General features: G+C 40.1%; 1 long non-coding RNA gene and 1 pseudogene across 2 annotated transcripts in view; both read left to right on the top strand.

Annotated features, from left to right (window-relative positions):
- Positions 1 to 7,320, top strand: part of LOC309869282 — a 90,422-nt gene extending 83,102 nt beyond the window's left edge. The window contains exon 3 of the long non-coding RNA XR_014314094.1: positions 7,181 to 7,320. This is a non-coding gene — a long non-coding RNA (uncharacterized lncRNA). The remainder of the gene's footprint in view (positions 1 to 7,180) is intronic.
- A 7,001-nt stretch (positions 7,321 to 14,321) lies between these two features.
- On the top strand, positions 14,322 to 15,247 carry LOC309846221 (heterogeneous nuclear ribonucleoprotein C pseudogene; annotated as a pseudogene). The gene has a single exon. The product of its transcript is annotated as a heterogeneous nuclear ribonucleoprotein C pseudogene (transcript).
- Positions 15,248 to 15,713: the final 466 nt, after the last annotated feature.

The raw sequence follows: 15,713 nt of genomic DNA, 5'->3' as shown, positions 1-15,713 counted from the left end.
CCTCTGTCCCTAACCTGGCAGTTAGGATCTTGCATGTTCCCCAAGTTCATTCAAAGAACTAAGCCTTCACAGTTCCTTCTGGAATTCTTCCTGCTTTCTGCTACCTATATTCGTACATGCAAACTTCATATTGTATTTGTACTTTGGATTTCTTTCATGCTTGTTGATGGTCTCTCTCTGCGCGCTGGTTATTTTCCATTGGCTCCCCGCAGACTCATACTCATCTCTCTGCTCTGTGCCTGTCTGAGTTGGATGATTGCTTGTGCAGTGCAGCACTTGGGCTCTCTTGCTGGCTGGCTTCCTGTAGCCCCTGTTCTCAGAGTAGGATCCCTACCGCAGCAGCATCACCACTGCCTGGGAACTTTTTGGTGAGCACTGAAGGTTTTAGGGCCCCCCTCAAAGGCAGGTTTATCAGAGCTCTAGCCATCTGTATTTCAACAAGCCTTTCAGATGATACTGATGCATGTTAATGTTTGAGAATCTCTGCCATAGGGTTTGACCAGTGGCCAGTACTGTCAGGAAACCTATATATGGACAGAGTGGTAGACTTCGTTCTTTCTACTTTTACTCCTTTCCCTGAGCTGCATTTTTCGACAAAGGCTGCATGCCTCCGTAATTACAGTGCTCATCTTGTCTGGTGTTGCTGCGTGCTTGATCCCACTCTGTTCTCCAACAATGTCATTTCCTTCTCCTCCTACTTCAAGCCTGCCTGTGCTAATGGCTTGTTGCTGTTGCTAAGTTTCAGATCTGAGCATCCAGTGTCCTTTCCCGTAATCTCATCTGCGCACTGATAAATAGTTCCTTCCTAAAATCATCCAATTGGCTTCTGTTTCCCACTGGGATCCCCAGAGAATGCTGCCTGTAGATTTCTCCTTTCTAGGTTTCAAAAGCTGAAGCCACCCCACCAAAGCCCTAGACTAGACCTTGACAGGTGATAGAATTGGAGTGGATACCACTTATTTGAAGGTTTGGTTTCAGAGTCAGTATCAAGAGCAGAAAGGCGTTGCAGGTTGTGATATCAGGAAGTCAGGGTCCTTACTAGAGTTCCTGAAATTAAATGCACAGTTCTCACCTAGTACCTACACACACAGTTACATACATATATCTGTGTATGCACAAAGTGTGTGCAGTTTGTAAATAAATAAGTAGCTCTTCTGGCAAAATGAGAAATGAAACTCTGAAAATCTCCTGGCAGCTGCTTTCGATGTCAGAATACATTTGTCAGAGAAACAATAGGATCTGGTTTGGAGAGCAGTTCTGTTTGGGGTGGGGAGAAAAAGTGAGATTTAGCAAGAATGTGAACTAGATCATCAACCCAACTGAATGTTAATCAGATGGTCTGCTTCCAAGTTCAGTGGTCTTGCTTACTCAGCATTGATGCGCTTAGTTATTTGCTGGTGTCTTCGCCTATCCAGGCTGTTACAACAAAAGTCCGCAGACTGGGAAAAGAAAATTTATTTCTCACAGTCCTAGAGGCTGGACACGTTAGATTAGGGTACCAGCATGGTGAGGTGAGGGTCCCCTCTGGGTCACAGACATTCTGTTGTAGCCTCGTGTACTGGAAGGGGCGAGCTCTCTGGTGTCTCTTTTATAAGGGCACTGATCCAGTTCCTGAGGTTGCCACTTTATGACCTCATCACTTCTCAAAGGCCCCACTTCCTAATACCATCACTTTGGGGATTAGGTTTTCAACATATGAATTTTATGGAGACACAAATATTCAGTATATAGTAGTTTATATTTTGTTTTTAATCTCTTCTGTGTGAAACTCAGCACGGTTAAATCTATAATGACATTCACACGACAGATTCTCTTCCCAAGGTGGACCATTACTAAGCAGCAAAATGAACTTAACACCGTATGTAGAGAATAGGCTTATACATACTCAAACTAAGTATGAACCTTGCCCTAGCCTAGGATCAAAGTAAGCAAGTGCTATAGGTACAGAAACAGTGTCTTGTAAAGTCTCTATATTCAAAGCAGATAAGACATTTTTCCCCCAAAAGCACCAGCAATTCTTGTCATGCTAGAGACCCATCTCCTAAGAATATAGGATAAATTTGTTGCAATTATGAATCTCATTTCATAGGTGAGGAATCTGAGAGCAGACAAGGGAAATCCTAGTAGCAAACATTAAGCAGGAAATACACAGTAAAAATTAATATCAGCCTATTAAGGAGTCATATCTCTGATAGGCTTGCCTATAATTTTCTGAAACAATCCATATGTTTTTATTTTTGGTTTAATTTGCCAGGGTCTTTATTTTAGTTTTTCTCTGCAAATGTTTCTTATGACAATGTTCTTTTAAAAACAATTTTTTTTGTGTGGTAGAAAACACATGATATAAAATTAACCATTTAAATCATTTTAACTGTATGTTCAGTAATGTTAAGTATATTAACATTGTTCTACAATCACTTTCCAGGATCATTTTATCTTACAAAACTGAAACTCTATGCCCAGCAAACAATTCTCCTCCCCTACTCTGTTTTAAGCATATATTTTAACTCCTATTATTTTTTAATTCATATTTTATGTTCTTAAATAGTGCACCAAAATTAGGGATGATTTTTAAGTAAATATTTCTTTCTACTAAGACACATTTACTTTATAAACATTTTTTAACTTCAGCTCTGCGAGACACCATGTCTACAATGGTGAGCAAAGCAGATGCATTGCATTCCTTCTCATGATGGGGCAAAATCTGTGAGACAGTGATGATAAAAACATAAAGAATGATAATTCTATTGACTGACATAACAGTATAAATAATAGTGAGAAATAACAATATTGTAAGTCCCAGCATTTGTTTTCTCAAGGGATGCTATGAAATTGTGCCTCTTAAATGTTGAAACTTGTAATTGAACATATCAAAGGCAGAATTTGCCCATCTATTTTAATAGCTCTTGCCTGCTCTAGGGAACTGGTCCTGCATGACTCCTTGATCTGCACAATCACCTCCTGCCCTTGGCAGTTCCACTTGCAAAGCTATGGAATTTGGCCCCAAACTGGGGCCGGCCAGAGCTGACTTGCAGGTAGACATTGTCTCCACACAGGTATCTGATGGAGCCCAAGAATGTCAACATGATCTCAAAATGATTCACCTGTTTTCCACCAAAGGCCTCTAGAGCCTCTCATATTGGCATGGATAATGACTGCCCTGCTTCTCCAGACTATAGCTCATCTACCAATTAAAAAGAAAAGAAAAGAAAAAAAGACAACATTACACAAAGAAAAAGAAAACCCAGCCTTGAGGTGTATAAGAGCATAAGGTACTGGAGTGAGATGGGTTGCCATGTAGCTCTCACACTTATTAACTGTGTGGCAGTGGACAAGTTGTTTAACCTGTTTCCCAAGCTAGACTTAGGCTAGTTCATAAATGTGAAGATCTTCAAATAATTCCTGGAGCATTATATAAGTATTATATAAGTCCTGTAAGCATTATGTATTTGCTACTGGAGGCTCAATGATTTGGTGAACTAGATAGCACTTTGTAGCTGATGCCCAGCTGTAATTCACCATATTCACCAATTCCAGTGCATGCCTACTTACACTCTCTTCAGATGCCTAAGTTTATATAGCTGTTCATTCCACCTAGATAAAATTGCACTGAGTAGAAAAAAAGCTCTTAGCCAGTAAAAAAAGTCCTTGAGACCAAAAAGTTCTAAGTGGAGAAGGCCAGATCCCCCCTTAAAGCCAGATCACTGTCACAGAAAGGGCTTTGGAGGGACGACCTTGTTACCAAGCTCACAGTGCTTTCATATCTGTTCTTCTTCTAGTTATCCCACGTGCCTAATAAGAAAGTTCTTGTGCTGGGCGCCTGGGTGGCTCAGTGGGTTAAAGCCTCTGCCTTCGGCTCAGGTCATGATCTCAGGGTCCTGGGATCGAGTCCCACATCGGGCTCTCTGCTCAGCGGGGAGCCTGCTTCCTCCTCTCTATCTCTCTGTCGTCTGCCTCTCTGCCTACTTGTGATCTCTCTCTGTCAAATAAATAAATAAAAATCTTTAAAAAAAAAAAAAAAAAAAAAAAAAAAAAAAAGAAAGTTCTTGTGCTTTGCCACTCATTTCACTTTGTTCAGTGCATGACTGCGGTTACCAAACATTATCTTCTGGACCCAGGCATAATGTTCGAGATTCTCATCTATTATGGATGATCTCCAACCTTTCCTCCAATTAAAATTCCTTGAATTTTAGTAATTCTTTGCATAGCAAATTGCTGTCACAACACCTGTGACTTCTGTATCTGTGTTAATAGCATTTTTGTCTTTGGATCTGAATTGAATCTAGAAAGCATATGTTAACTCTGCTCCTAACTCGGTTAGGTTTGGTTATTATATACTCTATAGCTAGCACTCTGTGCCCCTTCATGGTTACATTGGACGTATTTGCATTATTTATTCTACTCTGTCTTCTCCATTAAAGTCTAAGCTTTACGAAAGATACCAAATTTGCTGGTTTTATTGATCTTCTCTGTGCTGAGACAACTATACCTTTGGTCATATTTGCCAGGAACTAATGCTTACCTTAATTTTTATAAAATGTCGGCATTTTCAATATTCTTCCAATTATTTTTTCTTATGATTTTTATTACTTCTTAATGTTCATAACACTTATCTCTAGATTAATTATGTAAGACAGTCCAAATTGTGGTTAATTTTTGAAGAAATATGAACTGAATTCAGGTAACCCTTACAGAAGGTTAGTTACCTGTAAAAGCTCCAGTGGTTTTGCTATTACACTATAATCTCTGCTAAACATCTTACTCTCCATTATGGGAAATTTGCTTTGGCAGAATCCAAACAGAATGAACATAAATCCTAATGAAATATGTTCATGGGACTCATTAGTCCAGCTCCCTTGCCTCACTTAAATATCTAGTATCTGTTAATTCCTACTAGGTTCTTTCACAGTTTGACAGGTATCTGTGGACTCTTATCTTAAACTGTGTACCATCTTCAAAATTCTTTATGGTTTAGGCCCCAGTTAAATAGATCGTTTTCACAAGGCAATAATTTCTACAAAGACATGATATTTAAAAACGTTACCACCTCTCTTAAGAGCTTTCCAGAAAATTAGAAATAAGAGGATTATTATGGTTGTTGTCCCTGGTGAGTTATCCATAGGATTATATTTTATGAAATTATTCTTTTTTATTAAAAGTAAAACATTGATGATCACAACTGCAACTATCATTTCCTGAGCACTGATTAAATGTCAAGGCTTTATTTGAGTTTTATATATATTTTTAAAAGATTTATTTGTTTATTTATTTGAGAGAGAGAAAGAGAGAGATCAAGAGCAGGAGGGCAGAGGGAGAGAGGGAGAATCCCACAGAGCTGACTCTGTGCTGATCGGATGTGGGCTCAATGTCAGGACTCTGAGATCAGGACCTGAGCTGAAACCACGAGCTAGTTGCTCAATGGACTCTGCCAACCAGGCATCCCAGAGTTTTATATTTTTTTATGTTCAAATCTCACAATAATTCTGTTATATACATATTATTGTTACTATTTAAACATTTATACATGAAGAAATTGAGCTGCATACAAGGAGAATTCACTAAATATGAGTTAGTTGATAAATGAACAAAGGAGAACTCAAAACCAGTCCTTTCTGGGTCCATAGTTCATGTACTTGCACTAAGGGCAGACTCAAGTATATAATCTTTATATAAAGTTAGAAAACAAACTTTGCCTGAGTACTTTGTAAATCTTCACAACTCAGAAAAACATCGTGACTTGATGTTCACTGAGAAAGGTGAGACTCCATCTGAGCCCAGCATTGGGACTAAGCATCCAGATGTGGCTTCTGCGGTATCTTTTTACAGAATGGAAGAGGACAAAGACGGGGGTTTTAACTGTCATCATGTAGTGATGTAGTGCCTGATGTAGTCTTAGAAGTTGACATTTCATTCTATTCCTATTCTTAACCTTAGAAGGATAAGAAAAGGAAGGAAGGAGAGAAGGAAGGGAGGGAGGCAGGAAGGAAAGAAGGAACATGGGCCAACAGAGCTGTTATGAGAAGAGAACAGGTTCGCCCCTCTTAAAAATTGATTATTAAGATGAATAACAAGTGAAGAAAAGCAGAATTCTTTCTGATAATGAGATAAGGTAACAACCAAGCATAAATTAAGCATTTTGCTAAATGAAAAAAGAAAAATGGGAAGTAAATTAAGAAATGATGGCTAACAAAATGTTTAATTATATACTTAACATTTGATGTCATACTAAGATCTTTGAGTTTATTTGAGTTGTAATGGTTAGGAATCCATTCAGCTGCAAGAGGCAGAAAACCAACCACATAGAGCTTGAAGCAGTTGTTCTAAAGCATGGCTGATTTTGGAGTTGCCCAGACAGCATTTAGAATGACAGTATTGGGCTCCAGTTCTTTCTGTTTCTGATGAAATTGGTCTCTTTCAGGACTACCGTATAGGTAGTTTTTAGAAGTTCCTTCAGGTGTGCTAATATCAGCCTATGTATCTGTTATCTATTCCTGCATAGAGAATTACCCTAAAACTTAGCAACTTAAAACAATAAATATTATTATTTTCATGTTTCAGTCATGAATTTAGGTACAGCCGAGCTGGGTACCTCTGGCTTCGGCTCTGTCTCCAGACTCTAATCAGGGTGTCAGTTTGGGCTGCAGTGACCTCCAGCTTCAGCTGAGGGAAGGTCTATTTCTGGGCCCACTCACATGATTGTTGGGTAGCCTCGGTCCCTGTGGGTTTTTGGCCAGAGACACCTCTGGTTTTTGCCACATGAGCCTCTCCAAAGAGCAGCTCACCACATGACAGCTGGTTTCCCTTAGAGTAGGCGATCACAAGAGCAAGAAAGAGTACCCCATATGAAAGCCACAGTCATATGTAACCTAATCTTAGAAGTGACATCCCATCACTTTTAATAATAATAATAAGTTTTATTTATGACTTTTTAATTCATAATCCTAACAGATTTAATGATTAACTCATTCCACAGCTTGAAAAATACATTCATCTCAGTTTTTCCCCAAAGGGTAATCTCAGTATTCTAGCATTTTATAAAAGGGCCTTCCTAATCCGGTCACAACCTTTGTCTGTGGCCTTACTCCTCTCTGTTCCTCCTATACTCTCTTCTCTCCAGCAACACATGTGTTCTGAACGTAACATCTTCTTCTCGCCCTTTCTGTTCCCTCTATGCCTGCAGTGTCCTTCCTGACTCATCTTTCAAGGTCTACATCACATCAAAGAATCTCAGATGCCTACAGGGACAGGGAAACAATGGAAATGAGAAGAGTGTGCTGGTGGATGCATATTAAACACATGGAAATAACACTTCCAACAAGAGATGTGCTCCACCTGCCTTTTTAATATTTTCTCTATTCTTGGTTATTCCTTTAGACTAAAGAATTTTGATAGAAACATAATGATCAGCCTAGGTTCATTGCTGACATGTGGGATATGGCTACAGTACTACTATGTTTTCTCTTTCCCTTTTAAATTTTTATCAGGAGTGATGAGAAATCCATAGTTCAGTGTGAAGCATCTCATTTTGAAATGAATATACATATTTACTCATGTAATTATTTCAGTGGAGAAAGAGAATATTCTACACAGCACATAAAATACATCTGCAGTCTGGAGTCAGCCTGCTAACTGCTAGTTTGCAAGCCTATGTCAAAATAACTTCCCTTCTGCAGTCTCTCCTAGATGCCCAAACAAGTTTCTTCCCCTCCTCCAGCAGTGGCAGGCTGACCTCCAAAATAACACTTTGTATACTATCCTACTACAACTGTGGTCTATATGTAAGTCTTTACCAGAACTGTAGTATTTAAGGGCTGGATCTGCATATTTTGATTGAATTCCCAGCATAACACACGCTCTCCTAGTTGACACCTTGTAAATACTGATGCAGTAATGTAACTTGAATGAATAAATGAATCTAATAAAGAAATGCAATTGATGTGGAAAGGATATGATCTAGTTAGAGAACAAATAGTCTCTGATTTAGCCACAAAATACCAGAAGGGGAAATTTCCTGTTTGGACTCCTTAGACAGAAGTTTTGGATAGTGGCCCAAGATTCATGCATTTCACATGTATGTGTTGAAAACCCATGATTCATCAAGCACTCTTCTTATTCACTGAAACAGCAACACAGAAAAAAAAAAAATCTTAGTGGAAAGGGACAGGTAAGAAATAAAATAAAAAATAAAGCAAGTCACGTTTTCAGTTGTTATCATGTGTTTTGGTGGGGATGGGGGTGGGGAATTAAACCAGAATGGAGGGATATGGTAGTGAGAACCTGATGAATGGGACTGTGCACAGATTTAAATAGGCTACTCACAATCGGTCTCTGTGAGAAAGGGAACATTCTGGAAGAAATAAGAAAGCCATGCGAGTGGGTATCTGGGGGAGGAGTGATCCAGCAGATGGAATATCAAGTTCAAATCCCGAGACAAAAGTAAACCTATTCAAAGAATGGCGAGGTGGCTGGGGGGGGGGGGGGGAGGAAGAGAAGAGAATGAAGGAGATAGAGAGGAAGCCATACTAGATACATTAACAGCAAGATAGGAGTGAAGCTCTCTTAGGACGTTAAAAGCATTTTGTGACAATTTTAACTTTTACTCCAAAGTAAATGGAAGCCATTGGAAGAACAGGAGAGTGACATGGTCTGACATATTTTAGTGGGATCCTTCTGGTGGTTCTGTTGAGATTGGACTGAATGGGAACAAGAGAGGAGAAGGATGGCCACTTAGACATTGAGGTAATGCAGGCAAAGAAGATGAAAACTTGAACCAGTGCTGTAGTCACAGAGGTAAAGAGACTGATTTCAACTTAGTTTCCAAGCTCCTTAGGTTATTCACATAAGACCATTCTCCTCGTAGAGTAATCGGGTCACAGCATGACCTACCAGCTCCGTCCAAGTATATCTTCTCTGGGATCTTTCTAATTTCAGCACAACCCCAAAATGAGAAATGAAATTTTCTAATTACCGTATTCCCCCCCAACATTTAGCACAAGGTCTAGCACACATACATTCATTGGATACATGGATGGATAGATGGATAGACGGATGGATGAATGGATGCATAATCCGATTGACTTAGAATTTAAGCATTACTCATCTTGCTATTTCTCACCATTCAGTGCAATTTGTATTCTTGGAGGCGTGAATAGAGAACAATCACAAGTGCTGATTGTTGCAAATGTGCTGCTGTAAAGCTGGGCTACAAAGACAGCCATTTTGTCCTGTCTGGTGATAAATAGGCATAGTTTGAGTAATGGCAATTAGCGCCAGAATTCAACTGGTGAGTCACAGCGAACACCACTTGAGTGAACTGATGGTTCGTAATCATGACTATTCCTCATTTGGAAGCCTGGGGACTTAATGCTTTTGTTTGCCTGTTTTCTCCCTGGCACAGTCTGCGAGCCTAGAATGAAAAGATTATTATCTTTAACCAACATCTCGTATTCTTCAATTTTCATCAAGCTTTTCACATTTTCATATCAAGAAAGCTGAAAATGATTTTTATATATCTAAGAATAACTCACTGACATTTTTGCAATGTTGCCTTTAAAAAAATAATACACAGACCTTTCTAGAAAAGTAGTCTTGTATTAACTTCATAAAGCAAGAATATATTAGTTCTTTCTCTTCCAAAAATAAATTGAAGCCAGTGTCCCTATTTTGACACAAATGATTTTATATGCACTCAAATACAATGTTCTCTAACCGGGTGTTAAAATAAAATTCTACCATAAGTCGTGAAACTTTATAAATTCTGTCAATATTGGATCACCCGCTTGAAGAACAATGTCTTTTTTAGGCATTCCTCATAAATTTTATCTCTTAATTTTCCTATAAACAGGTTGGTGTGTTTTGTGATCAAGCACCTTAAGTGTATATTTTTATAGGTCTTGGGGTCATTTTAAAATTAGGCTAACAAACAGCAAAGGCAGTTGATGTGGATAAGCCTTAGAAGAATAAATATAAGAACAAAGGGAGAAGAAAATAATGTGCATCTGCTGAAAGGAAAGATACTGCTGAATACTGATTAGGAAAGTGGTCTGGGAGTTGTTGGAGAAAACCTCTAAAGCATGCAGCTTAATGTACAGCTGTGTTGAAAGGGCAGGGAGAATGCTAGATCATATGGCTGGGGAGAAACAATATAAATCAGATTTTGCATCGTTAATCTAAGCTCAAGTGCTAACGTCACCTAAAGAATTGTTCTCTACTTTGCTCTTGGTCAAGAGAGGAGCAAAATAATGCATTTGCTGTTGAAACGGTGTAGTAAAAAGGCAGCTACCTGAATTTAGTGGTCTGAGGTTGGCAAGTGGAGCAGTGGGGGGGGGGGGGGGGGGCGGCGGGGAGGAAGATTCACAGCCCTGCTGGTAACTGCAAACGAAGATGGGTGTCACTGCCCTTTCTCTGCAGATGGGCCACTGGGAGTTAAATAAACAAGAGATATCATCGAGTTCATATTAAACTGAACCCCAAGCCACTTGAGCCAGACTCAACAGAGACTTCCATTCCCCCAAACCCTCAGATTTCTACCCTTTCCAGTTTATCCAGTCTTTCTCCAGAGGATAATTTGCTGCCTCCCTTGACAGGTAGTTCTCTCTGTTTGGTTTTCTTTCTTTCTTCTTTGTTTTATTTGCCTCTTATTTGTTTGTTATGAGAACTAAAGAAGATAATAGTATTTTAAACATTAACACAATTCCTGGTACATACTAAATGCTCGATTTTATGCATTGTTCTTCAAACAACCACTAATTCTTACCTTTTCTTTATCTCATTTCAGTCCATTTTACTCTGGCCATTCTTCCAGTGTCTTGGAGTACAGAAACAAAATTTCAGAGCTGAAAGCCTCTGCTGATAATATGATTTACAGATACAAAGACCGAATCTCAAGGGAAAACATAATGAGCCCCAAATCTCAGAGCTGGTGCTTCTATGAGAACTTCTCTCCCATTTTCTATAATGCCAACTTGAATCTTTAGTTTAGGTTTTGTATATGGGGATAAAGACACCAGGTTCTCTGAATTCTGTCTTGGAAGTGTTTTTCCTATCCATCATGCTGTCATGCCCTCCAACCCCATTCTGCCGCCATAGCAACGTCATGCTTGGATCATTGCAATATCTTCCTAGCTCATTTCTTGGCCCTTCTCTTTCTTTAAATCTTACTCACCATGGAAGGTCACACTTTTGGAGCCATGCCATCTCTGCTGTTACTCCAATCCTTCATGAGTTCCCACTCTGACATTCATATAAACACAAATTCCTTTGCCTCATTCTGAATACTCATCATCACTGGCTGCCTCCCTTTCTACCACACTCTCCTCCAACACATTCCTCAGTGCCAGCTGGCCCACTGTTCTCAGTGTATAATGAGCAACAATTGTGTCCATTGATGTGAATGTGCTTAAGTGTTCCCACTGCTGGGTTATGTTATATATATTATAGTATAGTATGGTTTGGTATAGTTTACCACATTATGTATATGTATTATTATTATATTTCTTTCTTATCTTTCTTGTTCATTCATCTTTAATCCAGGTAATATAGAATTGGGAAACTGAGTGAAAGTTCCAGAAAATCCCAGGAAGTTGTTATATGTCTCTTTGTATAAGCATATATATGCTTATGAACAAGCATGCTAGCATTTTTTTTCTCTGAATTATTATGCCAAAAGTAATACCCTTTTTTAAAAAACAAAATTATTTATTTATTTGACAGAGAGAGAGATCACAAGTAGGCAAAGAGGCAGGCAGAGAGAGGGGGGAAGCAGGCTCCCTGCTGAGCAGAGAGCCCAATGCGGGGCTCAATCTCAGGACCCTGAGATCATGATGTGAGCTTAAAGCAGAGGCTTAACTCATTGAGCCACCCAGGTGCCCCCAAAAGTAATATCCTTAACCATTTTGTAAGTAAAAATTCATATGAGGGTAGATTCAAAACAAAACAAAAATCAAAGGAATTCTTATCTCTGAAGTTTCCCTACTTGCAGGATCCATTCTTTGATATTTTAAAAAATGGATTTATTTAGCTTGATAAATAAGAGTTACTATCTGATATCCTCTCTGTGCTTGCAAATTGATTTTTTAATAAACTGGTGCAAAATCTCTTTGAATCTTTCTGGTAACATTACCCTTTTCACTTCTGTAAATTGGAGTTGACAGTACTACACAATGCTGCGGACGGCAGGATGTGGAGTAAAAGATACAGCCCTTGAATTGGTGGTCATATCCATACAGAGCCAGAACCATCAACAGATCACCAGAGATCTCCCCTTCTGGGAACCTTTGGCATATAAGTGCTTCCTAGTGTCTTTATGACTATGTTTCTGGTTTTCCGGTATTATATAAAATATCACAGTGCTGGATATATTCATGGAGGATGCTTTAGATATCAATGTACCTAACACATGTACCAAATTTAAAATGATCTTTAAAATATTGGGACGCCTGGGTGGCTCAGTGGGTTAAGCAGCTGCCTTCGGCTCAGGTCATGATCCCGGCGTCCTGGGATCGAGTCCCACATCGGGCTCCTTGCTCCACGGGGAGCCTGCTTCTCCCTCTGACTCTGTTTGCCACTCTGTCTGCCTGTGCTCGCTCTCGCTCTCTCTCTCTGACTAAATAAATTAAAAAAAAAATCTTAAAATATTGATAATATTGGCGGTTGGGATGGCAGTTAAGTGAGGCATGCCATGAGCCTCCAGCGCCTCTGCTGCCTGTGAGCAAGCCATTGGTGTGGGGGCGACCTGGTGCGATGCTCTGATTGTAGCTGCGTCCACTTGTTATGAGGCTGTCTCCTACCAGCCTGGTCACTGGAATCTCCAGTAGTAAAGTGAAATACTTACGGCTTTCCAGTACAGATGATGCCTACACTTTGGCTGTGAGTTTAAGAAAAAACACTCTTAAGATCCCATACGAAACCATTCTATTTACTACAGTGCTGTTTTGATGGGTGCCTTTTTCATCATAGGCTCCCTCCTGCTGGCTGTATCAACAAAGGGCAGGCTGGAGGCTGGACCATTCTGTCCTGATCATTGGCATCCTGGTGTTCCTACCAGAATTTTACCACCCGAGCATCTACTACTATGTATCCAAAGGCTACTGGGGTTACTCCTACCGATGACCTTCCAGATTTTGACAACTAGTGCCCACCCCCAACACTGAGCAGATGAGTCACAGATGGGACTGAAGCCAGCTTTAGGATATCGAGCAGAAACTGTGGCAAAGGACTGAGGAACTCTGCAGTTTTCAGTTGTTAAACAAAAGAATGGCCAGATTTTATGGGTCCATCCCCAAGTTATCACCTGAGCTTATCATCACAAATTAACTAATCAGGACATGCTCTATTTTTACATCTCCTGGCCCTGGCAACAGCTGACAAGTTTTTCTGCATGCACATGTATCTTGCAAGAGTAGCAGTGTTAATGGTATGGGAAAGCCAGAGGTTATTCTGTAGTGGAAAGTGTTATTACTACCACCTTTCCTGTAGTTGAGCATTTCATTGAAATACTCCTCATTGTCAGTTTGTTCTGGTGGCAAATGGAAGAATTCAGTATGCCAATTTCATATTGCTGGTAATTTATTTTGAAACCTGGTAATTTATTTGAAATTTATACTTAGAAAACATCTAAGTATCTTATTCCTACACTCATCTCTAGCTTTGTATTCTAGTGGAAAACCTTGACAAAATCAAGTACCAGTGTGTGTGCATCTGTAACATTTTTTACTTGCTTTCTTACTAACAGCAGCCAGGACTTTTTTTTTAAAACCTCAGAGTGAGTTTCCAAAAGGTAAACACTTCCTCTGTTCACTAGTCATTGGTCAGCTTTGATTTGGTCCACCAGTAAACTGGCCAGCATATGATTTGGGTCATTTTTTTCTTTGTAGATCGAGATGCTCATGTATCATGCCTTTAAGGACTGGACTTTCAGATGTTTCCTAAGGGGAAAAAATGTAGATAAATTGTTATTATTTAGAGATTATAAGCCTATCATTAGCACCTTGTATCATGATGCCATTCTGCTAGAGATCGCAAGAGTTGTCCTGGATCCCTAGAGGACTAGACTGCCTTAGTTTGATTCTGTCTTCCTAGCTTGCGAAATGTGACATATTCAAAAGAAAGTAAAATGCCAAACTCTAGGCCATTTTGTGAAGAGACGAAGACTGAGCAGTGTGGCCGCATCGTCGACCTCAAGCAGTAGTTGACTTCTCCACGTAGAACCTGGGAGCAAGAGATTCAGAATCCAATCTCTTCTCCCTTCCCTGCCCTGTGAGACTTTTTTTGGTCTTCAGCTACATCATTCGGCTTTGAGAGGAACCTTAACATCAAAGAAGATGGCCAGCAATGTTACCAACAAGACAGATCCTCGCTCCATGAACTCCCGTGTATTCGTTGGGAATCTCAATGCTCTTGTGGTTAAGAAATCTGATGTGGAGGCCATCTTCTGGAAATATGGCAAAATTGTGGGCTCATAAGGGCTTGCCTTTGTCCAGTATGTTAATGAGAGAAATGCCTGGGCTGCTGTGGCAGGAGAGGATGGCAGAATGATTGCTGGCCAGGTTTTAGATATTAATCTGGCTTCAGAGCCAAAGGTGAACTGAGGAAACGCAGGTGTGAAATGATCTGCAGCGGAGATGCACGGGTCAGTACCAGAACACCCTTCTCCGTCCCCTCTACTCAGCAACTCTTATGACTTGGACGATGACTTTCAATGAAGTTATTATGACAAGATGAATAGTTACCCAGCACATATTCCTCCTCCTCCTCCTCCTCCTTCTTGGGCTGTAGTTCCTTCAAAGATGCCAGCGTGTATTAGGAAACACCTCACGAAGGGGCAAAAGTGGCTTCGATTCTAAGAGTGGACAGTGAGGATCTTCTTCCAAGTCTGGAAAGTTGAAAGACGGTGACCTTCAGACCATTAAGAAGGAGTTGACCCAGATAAAACAAAAAGTGGATTCTCTACTGGAAATCCTGGAAAAATTTGGAGAAAAAACAGAGCAAACAAGGAGAGGTGAAGAATGGTAAGTCAGAAGAGGAGCAGAGCAGCAGCTCCCTGAAGAAAGAGGAGACTGATGTGAAGGTGGAGTGTGGGGGCGGGTACAGCTGACTCTGCTGAGGAGGGGGACCTACTCATGATAATGATGAAAATGATAATGAAGATTAGGGGGATGGCCAGCTGGGGTTGATCAAGGACGATGAAAAAGAGGCTGAGGAGGGAGAGGATGACAGAGACAGTGCCAATGGTGAGGATGACTCCTAAGCACATAGTGGTTGCCATTATGTGCCCCATTATTTCTTTACCTCGGTGCTTGTCTAAGATCAAAATATTCACCAGATCCTCTCCCCTAGTGTCTTCTCTCTGCTCACTGTTTTCCTCATCCTGTCCTTCCCATGTTCATTAGTTCATATTGCCCTGGCCTAGTCCCATTTTTGGTTCCTTTGACACTCCTAGTATTTATATTAAGTCTTATTTGATACCTCTTTATGACTTACAAGCAAAAAGGATGTGTGATTTTTATCAGCTGTCTCCAAAATAATCTCTCATTATTCAGAGAGTACAGTTCTTTCCATTCATACATGAGCTCAGTAGTTGCTTCCCTAACTGCAGAGGCAGTTGCATTAGTTGAGTAGCACCTGAGAGCAGCTTCAAGTTAGAGGTATGTGTGTTATACCCTGCATAAGGCTGCTATGTAGGGCTGGTGAACACAAGTGTACCAGTGTACTTT

The sequence above is a fragment of the Mustela nivalis genome, assembly GCF_964662115.1.
Source record: "Mustela nivalis genome assembly, chromosome: 1".
Taxonomy (NCBI): domain Eukaryota; kingdom Metazoa; phylum Chordata; class Mammalia; order Carnivora; family Mustelidae; genus Mustela; species Mustela nivalis.
Note: the sequence above shows the minus strand (reverse complement) of the source record. Positions and strands in the feature narration are given on the sequence as shown.